We start from the raw sequence: 10,938 nt of genomic DNA on the forward strand, positions 1-10,938 counted from the left end.
CTCAAAGGATAGGGTCTTTATTAAATGTTTCTACCACTCTGGCCACTTATGTCCTCATTAGCTACTGCACAGATTCATATTGCTGGAACTTAAGGTGGGGATGTGGCTCCCTTCCAATCAGCACTCTGAAAAAAAAAAAAAAGCCAGTTGCTATCCAGAAAAACCTTTTCTCTGTCTCATCTCCAGGCTAAATGGAAAGAGGAGTTTAATAGTTTGCCCTGTCTTTGGCTGTATGCCACCCAAAAACATTCAACCATTACTAAATTAGAAATGACTTCATGGTGCTTACTTCAGCAGCATATACACTGTAATTGGAATGATTCAGAGAATATTAACATGGCCTCTGCACAAGGATGACATACCAACTCATGAAGCATTTCATAATTTTAAAACAGGCACTTTCATATATTGTGCTGAAAGTGAAAATGATAAAACCCCTATAACAGTGAATCCAGCTATATCTTCCCAAATTGCAAATGTATTTACCCCTTGATCCAGCAATCCTGAGTTTAGAACTCTATCCTTCACATATATGAAATGATGTATTTACATTGCAGACAGAAAAAATTAAGATGTTCTCTATACATTGATATAGAGAAATATTCAAAATATGTAATAAAAAATACTGTTTCGAGATATGAAACAGATTAACTTTTGTATAAGGGGCATGAGAATATATATTTACATTTGCTTGTATTTGCATAAAGAAACAGAATAAACTAATAAAAATAATTACCTATATATGGATAGAAAATTATAGCCAGCAGGACTGCTGCCTATTTTTAGAAATAAAATCTTGTTGGAACACAGCCATACCATTTGTTTCTGTATTGTCTATGGCTGCTTTTGCACTGCAATGGCAGAACTGAGTAATTGCAACAGAGTCCACATGGCTTGCAAGCCTAAAATATTTATTACTTGGGCCTTTACAGAAAATGTTTGCCAACTCCTGACTATAGGGTAGTAGGAATGGATAGGAACAGGGATGGAAGTAAGGCTTCTCAATGTACACACTCTTTTATATGTCTTTGGTTTTTGAACTTTTGAATGAGTGTATTGCCTTTTTATAAAAATAAAATAAAAACAAAATCAATGAAATCTTGTTTGAATCTTCTGGGTAGGAAACAGACAACAATAAACCTAGAGCAGGGATTTGTGTTTGGGCTTTGAGCAGCCCAAACAAATTTAACAAATATTTGTGAAATTAAAAAATAATCGGGCTTCCCTGGTGGCACAGTGGTTGAGAGTCTGCCTGCTGATGCTGGGGACATGGGTTCGTGCCCCGGTCTGGGAAGATCCCACATGCCGCAAAGTGGCTGGGCCCGTGAGCCATGGCCACTGAGCCTGCGCGTCCGGAGTCTGTGCTCCGCAACGGGAGAGGCCACAACAGTGAGAGGCCCGTGCACCACAAAAAATAAAAAAATCAACTTAGAAAATTCATTTAAAATGAAAAAATTACATTATGGTTACTCCCTGTGTTGCACTCTCAAAAACTCACCCACATATACAATAGCCTGAAGTGTTCTTGTTTGGCTACTTCATACACATATATGGAGTCTACTAAGAGCCAGGCACTGTGCTAGGCAGGTAGTGAGAACTATATTTGTTGATATTATGATTAGACACTTTTAATCTAATATATATTGAGCTCTTATTATGTGTTACATGCTGTTTTCAGTGCTTTATATACATCATCTCATTTAATCCTCACAAAATCCCAAATTTATAACTTCAGCCCAGTCTTCTTTCCTGAACTCCAGACTCACATAGCCAACTGCCTACTCAGCTTCTCCATTTGGCTGTCTAATAGACATCTCAGACTCAATTCCCCCAAAAGTGAACTGGATATTTCTTCCCACAATGTAACTGTTCCATCCACAGCTTTCTATATCTCATTGGACAGCAATTTCATCCTTCCAGTTGCTCAAGCTGAAACACTCAGAGTCTTCCTTTAACCTCTCTCTTCCTCTCATATGACACATCTCATTCTCCACCTCTAAAATTATCTAGAATCTGACAACATCTCATCATATCCACTACCACCACCCTATTCTGATGCTCTGGGCCATCATCATCTCACACTCAACCTTGTCACTGATTTCCTTGTTTCTCCTCTTGCCCCTTTACAATCTATGTCCAACATAGCAACCAGACTTATCCCTTTAAATGTAAGGTTAGTCATATCACTCCTCTTCTCAGTACCAGATAATGTCTCCCTTTTTCATTCCCAGTAGAGGCCATTATCCAAGCCTCTATTCATCTGAGGCCTACTCTGATCATACTCTTTAAAAGAAAAATTCTGTCCTCTCAATTCCTACCCCAACTACTCCTCCCCTTACTCTGTTCTATAATTTATTTTTCTGTATCATTTTCCTCTTTTAACCCTATATCATTTCTTTATGTCTGTCTTTTTGTTTATTGTCTGTCTTTGTGGTAAAAAGTAGACTCTCAAATATTTGTCAAATTAATAAACAATTTCTTGGGATGTAGGGATTATTTCTTCCTCCATTGTACAGAAGAGGAAAAAAGGCTCAGACAGGTTAACTGATTTGCTCAGAAAATTAATCAGGAACAGGGCAAGGAATTAAACCAGAAACCTCAGACCCTAAAGTTCATAGTCTTAACCACCCAACAACTTCCTGCAATTTATGGTTTAATGCAGGCTATGCCCACCTCTGTGTATATTGCTCAGGCACAAGGGTAGCTGCAAAGCAGGATCAGCAGTTGTCATGGAACTGGAATATAGCTCTCCAGAGAATAAAGCAAGCAAATGGGAAAAACACATGGGTGATAAAATGGTGCTGTTCACGTTGACAGTTTCTGATATAGCCTTACCTGGATAATGGCAAAAAGCCATACTTGAAGGGTTTTACCATCAACCTACATTTTCTTCTTCACTTACTCTGCACAATTGTGTTAATGATACTTAGGCCAAGTCAAATAAAACATTTCCAACTGCCTGAGTTACAGAGTCATTTCATGAGTAAATATCCATTAACGTTTCATGCCAAGGCATGGTAGGATTGTTTAGGCAGAGTCCTTTGGGTAAAAGAGCCCCCAGGAAGTAGAAACCTTTGTCAAAATGTGAATTGTGACTAAGTCTTCAGTATCTCCTCTTCAGGTGGGCTTCAATTTCTAATGCAGCCTAAGGGGCAGAGAGTGTACTGAAAGAATTCACAAATTTTCCACAGAATTCCTGTGACCTAGTAATTCTGCTCTCTTACAAATGCCTACTAAATGTTTTATTTTGCTTAGTGAAAACATTTAGAGGATGGTGGCACTCAGAATATGCTTATAGCCCAGTTCCTCCTGGGATAGGCTGATGGTGGGCTCTGGGGGAATTTGCCTTTCCCAGTTCCATATAATTTGTCATGGTCTGCTCAATGCCCAGTGGGAGTAAACCAGGTCAGAGCCTTTTAAACTGGGCCCTAGGGCCCCTAAGGAGCTTACTAAATTCCGTGTAATATTTTACAGGTAAACTTTAGACCTCAGATCCTTTTGTAAAAGTGCTGATTTTTTAAAATAACTTTTTGTGATTGCTGATTCTGTATCCAGTCGTTCCCTTTTCTCAAAATTGTAGTCTTTTCTTTTCTCTGTAGTGTAAGAAAGAGAATACAGTGGCTTAGAAAACTGATTCTAGAGCCAGAATGCTCAGATTCAAATCCTGACTCAGTCATTCACTATGAGTTCATAAGGTTGTTAGTTAACCTCATTAATCTGTTCACTCATTGGTAAAATGGGCTATTTTGAGAAATCAATGGGATCAAATTCGCAATTAATATTGTAATGTATGTAAACGTTTAGTATGATACTGACATATAGTACTCTTATTTTTGTATGCTCCCAAGTATGAGATTATATAAAGGGCTCAGAGTCTGCAAGACTGGTTCTGGAATCCCAGCTTTGCCATGGACCACTGTAGAACTTTAAGTTAAGCAACTTTATTTCCTCCCACCAAATTTTTTTCATCATGAAATGAAAGGATTGAATTAAGTAATCTGAAGGTTCTTCTAGTTCTAACATTGAATAATGTTCTATAATATTCTATAATAAGGACCAATCCAGAAAAAAGTTATAAGGTAGTTTTCAATTCTAGGCCTAAAATGTTTAACTTCATAAGTAATACTGTGAAAAGAAAATTTTCATTCTAAAACATGTAAGATCTATTCTTAATTTTACTCCCTTAATATTTGCCTTCTTATTGTAGATCACAGCCCCCCCAAAAAATGTCTCATTTTTGCAAACCAGCATGTATTTTGTTTCATGACAATTTGCTTCCTATAAAGAGATTGCATTATCAAACTTTACCACTCATAGTTTAACACATTTTCCTCTTTAATATAAAGGTTATTTTACTTCAGAAAAGTACAACTCTTTTAATTAGAAAACAATTGAATGATGTTTTATATTGTCTCATAGGGATAAAGAATTTCCCATTTATCAAGTACTTGGGGAGAAATCACAGTTGGGTTGAGGCAGTGCTCATTTCACTTAGTGAAAGTAACCTGATCCAACTAGAAACAGAAATGGGGAGAAGACTGTCCTACGTAGATCTAAATGTCCAAACGATTCAGAGCTGGTCAGCTTAAAGAATGAAAATCTGTGTATTACTTAGTTTTGCTGTGGTAACAAATGACTCAAGAATCTCAGTGGTTTGTAATGACAAAGGTTTATTTCTTGCTTGTGTTACATGTTAGTTGCAGGTTGGCGGCAATGCTGTGCTGCCTCATGTGACTTCTTCCAGGATCCAGGCTGAGGAGCAGCTCCCAATCTGGACCTACTACTCTCTGGCAGGGGGAAGGCAAGAGAGCTTATAAAACCACCTGATGGCTCTTGGAGCTTTTCCTTAGGACTGGCATACTGTCTGTGGTGATCATATTTGTTCAGCCAAAACAAATCATATGGCCAAACCTGAAGTCAACAGGGCAAGGACATATACTTCCTGCACAGAAAGGTATTGCAAGTCACATGGAAAGGAGTAAGGATACAAACTCCTCTTACAAGGAAAGGGCCAGGGAGTAATTAGGAATAATGATACTATTAGGATAATAATTAGTATTAGTACTATTAGTAATTAGGATAATGATACTGCTTTCTGAGTCAGAAATGTTTATTTTTCTTTCTTCTACATGCAAAATAGACTCGTAAATCTGGTCGTGTTTCTCTTTGCTAGCTTGGTAAACTCCATGAGGACAAGGCTATGTCTACCTTACTAATGTATCCTTAGTGTTGTGCTTGAAACATAGTAGCTGCTCAAAAATATTGTTTAATTAATGAACGAAGGAATAAACTGAAATAGCCTGAATGAATAGCATATTTCCTTTTTGTCTGGAAAGGGACAGAGAAAGTACCCATGAATTGATGACAGACTCCATAAAGCTGAAGCAGGGCTCAGAAGTGGATTTAATGACCTGGGCCTATGAAAGACACTAGGTTTTTCTCTGAGCTGATACGACTGTGTTCTGTAGAACTGGGGAGAAATCAATTTGATTAAAATGAAGCTTATGGTTTGTAGTGCTATTTAGAGCTGATTAATGATGAACTCCTCTCATCAGAAATGTAATACCCTGACATTCTTTCCTGGGTTGCAAATAAGTTTCCATGTAGCCGGCTGACATCTCCTTGACAAACCCAGAAGACAGAAAGCTTTCTTGGCCGACTTGCTACTCATTAAACTTCAGTACCCACCCACTCACAAAGAAATCTTTGAAATTAGTACATGAGAGTTTTCTATTTTGATGGCTTGATGCTATTCGGGAGAAAAATAAGATTTTATCCACAACATGAAAAGAAACTGCCATTATTTCAAGAGAAACACTGTCTTTGTGATACCTTGAATTTTAAGGCATTTTCCTCCCACTTTTTTCTGAGCTTTTGAATATGTATGAATCATCAATATATCCAGGGAGGCAGGAATCACCATCGTCTTTGTAATGATGATAATGCCAAGGGAGACAAAATGACTTGCTGACGGCAGAGTGAGTCAGCGAGTCAGCAGCTGAGTCAGAAGCAAAGCCCTGGTTTCCTAATTCGCAGGCTGGCGGTCTTAATGCCCAGGCTTCTGGCTTCATCTCATGTCCCCTGGCACTGCTGGGGCAGCTTGGAGGGGTGATATTATTCTGCTTTGTTGCAGCTCTGGTGGGTTCCTTCTGCCTCAATGTATTTGCTAACAAAAATTACACATTAGTAATCCTGAAAACTAACAAAAGAGAGGGTGGGAATGAAGTCATGCAGATGCATATTCATATAATCATTTGCCATGTCATTATAGCTCCTTTGAGTACACAAATTCTGATGGCAGCACATAGCCAGAGCACGTACTCTGCAAGTGCCCTGTAGCCTGAAAAGTGAGTGTGTGAAGGCAAGAGAAACAGAGAGCTCTGAAATGTTAGTTCATCTCCTTCCCACTTTTTCAAAAAAACTTCTCTCTCTCTTTATACATGAGGACAGTTGAAACACAAAGAAGGTTTGCTGCTGGCCATTTTGACCAAGCCAGAAATGCACTTCTCCTAATATTATGCTATAATAATTAGTTCATTCCCATTACACCCCTTGGCTATTCAATCCTGAATGAAGGAAGGAAAATTTGTAGCGGAAAATAGGAGGCTGTTTTTGCATTCTTATTACAGAGCAGAAAAATGAGTGTCATGTTTCCTCCATCATCAATTTTTTTCTCTCTACTGGATCTTTCCTGCCAATAATTAAACATGTGTTATTTCAAAAGAAGGAAGGAAGGAACTAATGAACGAACGATCTTGACCCCACTTCCTACTCCAACTATGCCTAATTTTTCTCTTTCATTTTACAGCAAAACTCCTCAAAAGTGTGAGCTATACCAGCTGTTTCCAGTTTCTTCTCATTTTATCTTGAGCCCATTTCAAGCAGGCTTTGCTAAGATCTGTTTATTAAATTGACTGTGTCACAGTTACTAATAAGCTCCATATTGCTAAATTCAGTGAGTGATCAATATTCAGTGTTTGGTCATCTTAATTGACCTTTCTGCAGCATTTGACACAGTTGGTGGTCCTTCTGCCTCTAAATACTGTTTTTTGATTTGTTTCCAGGATGTCTTACACTTTTAGTTTTCTTCCTACCTCATTGCCCACTCCTTCTCAGTCTCCTTTCTTACTTTTCCTTATCACCCATATCTTAAAACACTGACATGCTAAAGGGTTCAGTATGTGGTCTTCTTCTCCTTTCTAAACTCATGTCTTTAAAAATGTTCCATATTGAATAACTCCCAAATGAGTTACCTCCAGCCCAGACATCTGTGAAATTCAGGCTAATACTGTTAATTGCAATGCCATTCTTCTAGTTTCTTAGACCAAATCCTTAGAGTGATTTTTACTCTGTTTCTTTTACACACTAAATCCAAATCCATCAGCAAGCAAATCCTTTCAGCTCTACCTTCAAAATATAGTATATCCAGAATCTTACCATCTTTCATCACCTCCACACTGCCAGTACTCTGGTCCTTCATTATTGATATAGCATCCTAACTGATCTTCCTGCTTCCACCTTTGTTTTCTTTCAGTCTCTTCTCAGCACAGCAGTGAGAATAACCCTGTCAAAACTGAAGCCAGCTCATGTCATGGCCCTGCTTCAGAGTCTTCCAGTGAAAAGGGGAAAAGTTTTTAAACGTTTCGAAAGGCTTCTAATATTACTCCAAGTAAAAGCCAAGGTAAATTGATACAGGGTCTAGCCTCCCATTACCTAATATCATCTCTTACTACTCTTCCCACTGCTCACTCTACTCCAACTGTTCCCAAAAATGTGCGCCAGATATGGATCTGCTTAATGGCTTTGCACTTATTATTTTCTCTACCTGGGAAACTCTTCATCCAAATATCTACATGATTCACCTCCATACTACATCTGTGTCTTTATTCAACAGTTAACTTCTCACAATGGAATATTACTCATCTATCAAAAAGAATGAAATACTGTCATTTGCAGCAACATGGGTGGACCTAGAGATTATCATACTAAGTGAAGTCAGACAGAGAAAGACAAATATTATATATCACTTATATGTAGAATCTAAAAAATAATACAAATGAATCTATATACAAAACAGAAACAAACTCACAGACATAGAAAACAAACTTATGCTTACCAAAGGAGAAAGGGAGGGAGTGGAGGGATAAATTAGGAGCATGGGATTAACAGACACAAACAACTATACATAAAGTAGGTAAGCAACAAGAGTTTACTGTATATCACAGGGAACCATAATATCTTATAATAATCGATAACAGAAAATAATCTGAAAGAAAAAATATATACCTGTAACTAACACAATATATACCTGAAACTAACACAATATTGTAAATCAACTATAATTCAACTGAAAAAAAATTTAGAAACCAACTTCTCAGTGAGGCCTTCTCTGGCTACCTGATATAAAGTTTTTAAATTTCCTTTTTCTCTTTGTACTTATTACCACCTAGAATATTATATGTTTTATTTTTATGTTATTTTCTGTCTTTCTCCACTAGTCTCAGAGAGATAGAGATATTGTTTTTGTTTTGTTTCCTGCTGGCACATAAAACTTTATTCATGCTAGTGAACGAGTGATTGGATGAATGAATGAATTTAGTGGTAATAACAAACTAATATTTTATATGTAGATAGCAATTAGCTCCTACTGAATAATTAATCATCCCCAAATTTAGTGAGTTAAAACAACTATTTAGCTCATGATTTTATGGATCAATAATTTTGTCTGAACGCAAACTAGACAGTTCTTCTGGTCTTGGCTGGTCTAACTAATGTATTTTAGTCAGCTGCAAGTCAGCTAAGGAGTTTTCCTTCTTAGACTTAGCTCGCTGTCAGCAAAGAAAACATTGGCAACTAAGCCGCATGCCTGTCATCATTGAGAAGGTTACTCCGAACTGTTCACCTGGGACCTGGACAGGGTTCCGAGAGAGAGCAGAAGTGTGCAAGGTCTCTTAAGACCTAGGCTAGGAACAGCCACAACATCATTTCAGCCACATTTTATTAATCGAAGAAAGTACAAGAATAGCCCAGATTCAAGGGGTGGGTAAATAAGATCCTCCCTTTAATGGAAGGAGTTACAAAATCACATTGCAAAGAGGCATGGATACGGGGAGGGGGGTGATTTCAGCCATTTTTACAAACAATCTAAAACTGTAGGCTACCAAGGGAAGATCAGAAATCCTGTCTAGAGAGCTTTCTGAAACAGAAACAGATGACCAACTCAACTGAGTGGTTCAGCCTAAAACAAGAATTAATAATCTCTCAGTATCCATGTATCTTTCAACAAGATCAACCTTTCTATTTAAGTAATCTATCTTCCACTTTTTACGTCATTTACGACTCAGGATCGATATTGTGAAACAACATAATAGAAAAGAATAAGAACAGTGATTTTTAAAACTGAGTATTCCATTTTTAGATTCATTTTTCTGTACACATTTATGTGGGAGACAATTCTCCATGGGTCTCTCATGTTTCTACAAGTCTTCTGAGCACTATAAGTTTCCATTCTGGACCATCTTTTCAAGTACATTTATATAGCAAATGGCTTTGGAAGATAAAGATACTGACTCCTTCCAGAGCAAAGAGCAGGTTTGTTTACTCTCCAGTGTAATAAAGATATTATCTCCTTCTAGGAGATATTGGAGATATTATCTCCTTCAGTCAGGTTTGTTTGCAGCCCACTGTAAAAGATTCTGGTTCCCTGAACTCAGTGTTCTTCAACTGTGACATAAATGCACTACATGTACAGAATTCACCTAGGACCACTCCATATTGCCCCCATGGAACTTGAGGGCAAGAGGAACTGACGTGAGCATGAAGATCATACTGCCTACTGTGCTGTGAAAAATGAAGTCCTTTGAATCTGACCCAGTAGTCTTTTTTTTTCTGCCAGTATCCATGAAATGTAGCAAGCTAACTGGTTAGCTTGCAAGTATGGTAAAAAAAATCCCAGAACTTTCACAGTTCTTAATTTTTAAAAAATAATTTGCATTCTTTAAATAATTATACATTTAAATCATATGGGTACATACCAGGTTGTTTACAAATATGGTGAACATAAAAACATCATCACTTTTCTTTGAGTCTCTACAGTATAATCTATTATGGTTTGGCTACTTACGGGAACAAATATCTTACATGAAAGTGAACTGTTCTAGATTTTTTTCTGCATGTAGTTTACTCTCCAAAGTAATGTGCACTTTTTAAAATCACAAAGTTCCACAGAAGTAAAACTTCTTGTTTAAAAAATATTCCATTTTCACTTCAGCAGTACACATACTAAAGTTAATATGATACAAAGAAGATTATTAAGGTCTGTACTCAAGGATGATATGAAAATTTATGAAATGTTTCATATTTGGGGGAAGAAAATGAATAAAAGAATGTCTTGATAATATAAATAAATATATAAAATAATATACAATATAAAATAATAAATATATATATATAATATAAAAGAATAAAAGAAAAAGGAAGATTAAACAGTTGGGTTAAATATAAAACTAATAATAAGATGGTAGATAAAAGCCAGATATATCAATAATCATTTGAAATGCACTGATGTCCTAATTAAAAGACTAAAATTGTCAAAGTGGATTAAAAATTACATGTTTTTTAAATGGAAATCAAGGGGTACTTATATTAAATAAAAGGACACAGATGTGTAAAAGTAAAAAAGATGATGAAAGACATACCATTTAAGTAGTAATCAAAAGAAAACTGGTATAGCTATAATATGATGATGAAAAAAAGACTATGGTAAGAAATATTACTGGAGAAATATATGTGCAGCACATAATAATAAAAAGTCAGTCCAAAACCCCACTTGAGGGACGACATTCTGCAAATACCTGACCAATACTCTTCAGAACTGTCAAGTTCATCAAAAACAAAAAAAGTCTGAGAGACGGTCATAGCCAAAAGGAATCTAAGGAG

The 10,938-nt window shown here is 36.7% G+C and overlaps 2 non-coding genes across 2 annotated transcripts; both read left to right on the forward strand.

The window, feature by feature from the left end:
- The first annotated feature begins 281 nt into the window (after positions 1-281).
- LOC117310537 (U6 spliceosomal RNA) lies at positions 282-388 on the forward strand. Its single transcript, XR_004524677.1, has one exon. It is a non-coding gene; the product is annotated as a U6 spliceosomal RNA (small nuclear RNA).
- A 9,873-nt stretch (positions 389-10,261) lies between these two features.
- LOC117310461 (U6 spliceosomal RNA) lies at positions 10,262-10,364 on the forward strand. The gene has a single exon (XR_004524607.1). It is a non-coding gene; the product is annotated as a U6 spliceosomal RNA (small nuclear RNA).
- The last annotated feature ends 574 nt before the right edge of the window (positions 10,365-10,938 follow it).

This window comes from Tursiops truncatus, chromosome X, assembly GCF_011762595.2.
Source record: "Tursiops truncatus isolate mTurTru1 chromosome X, mTurTru1.mat.Y, whole genome shotgun sequence".
Lineage (NCBI taxonomy): Eukaryota > Metazoa > Chordata > Mammalia > Artiodactyla > Delphinidae > Tursiops > Tursiops truncatus.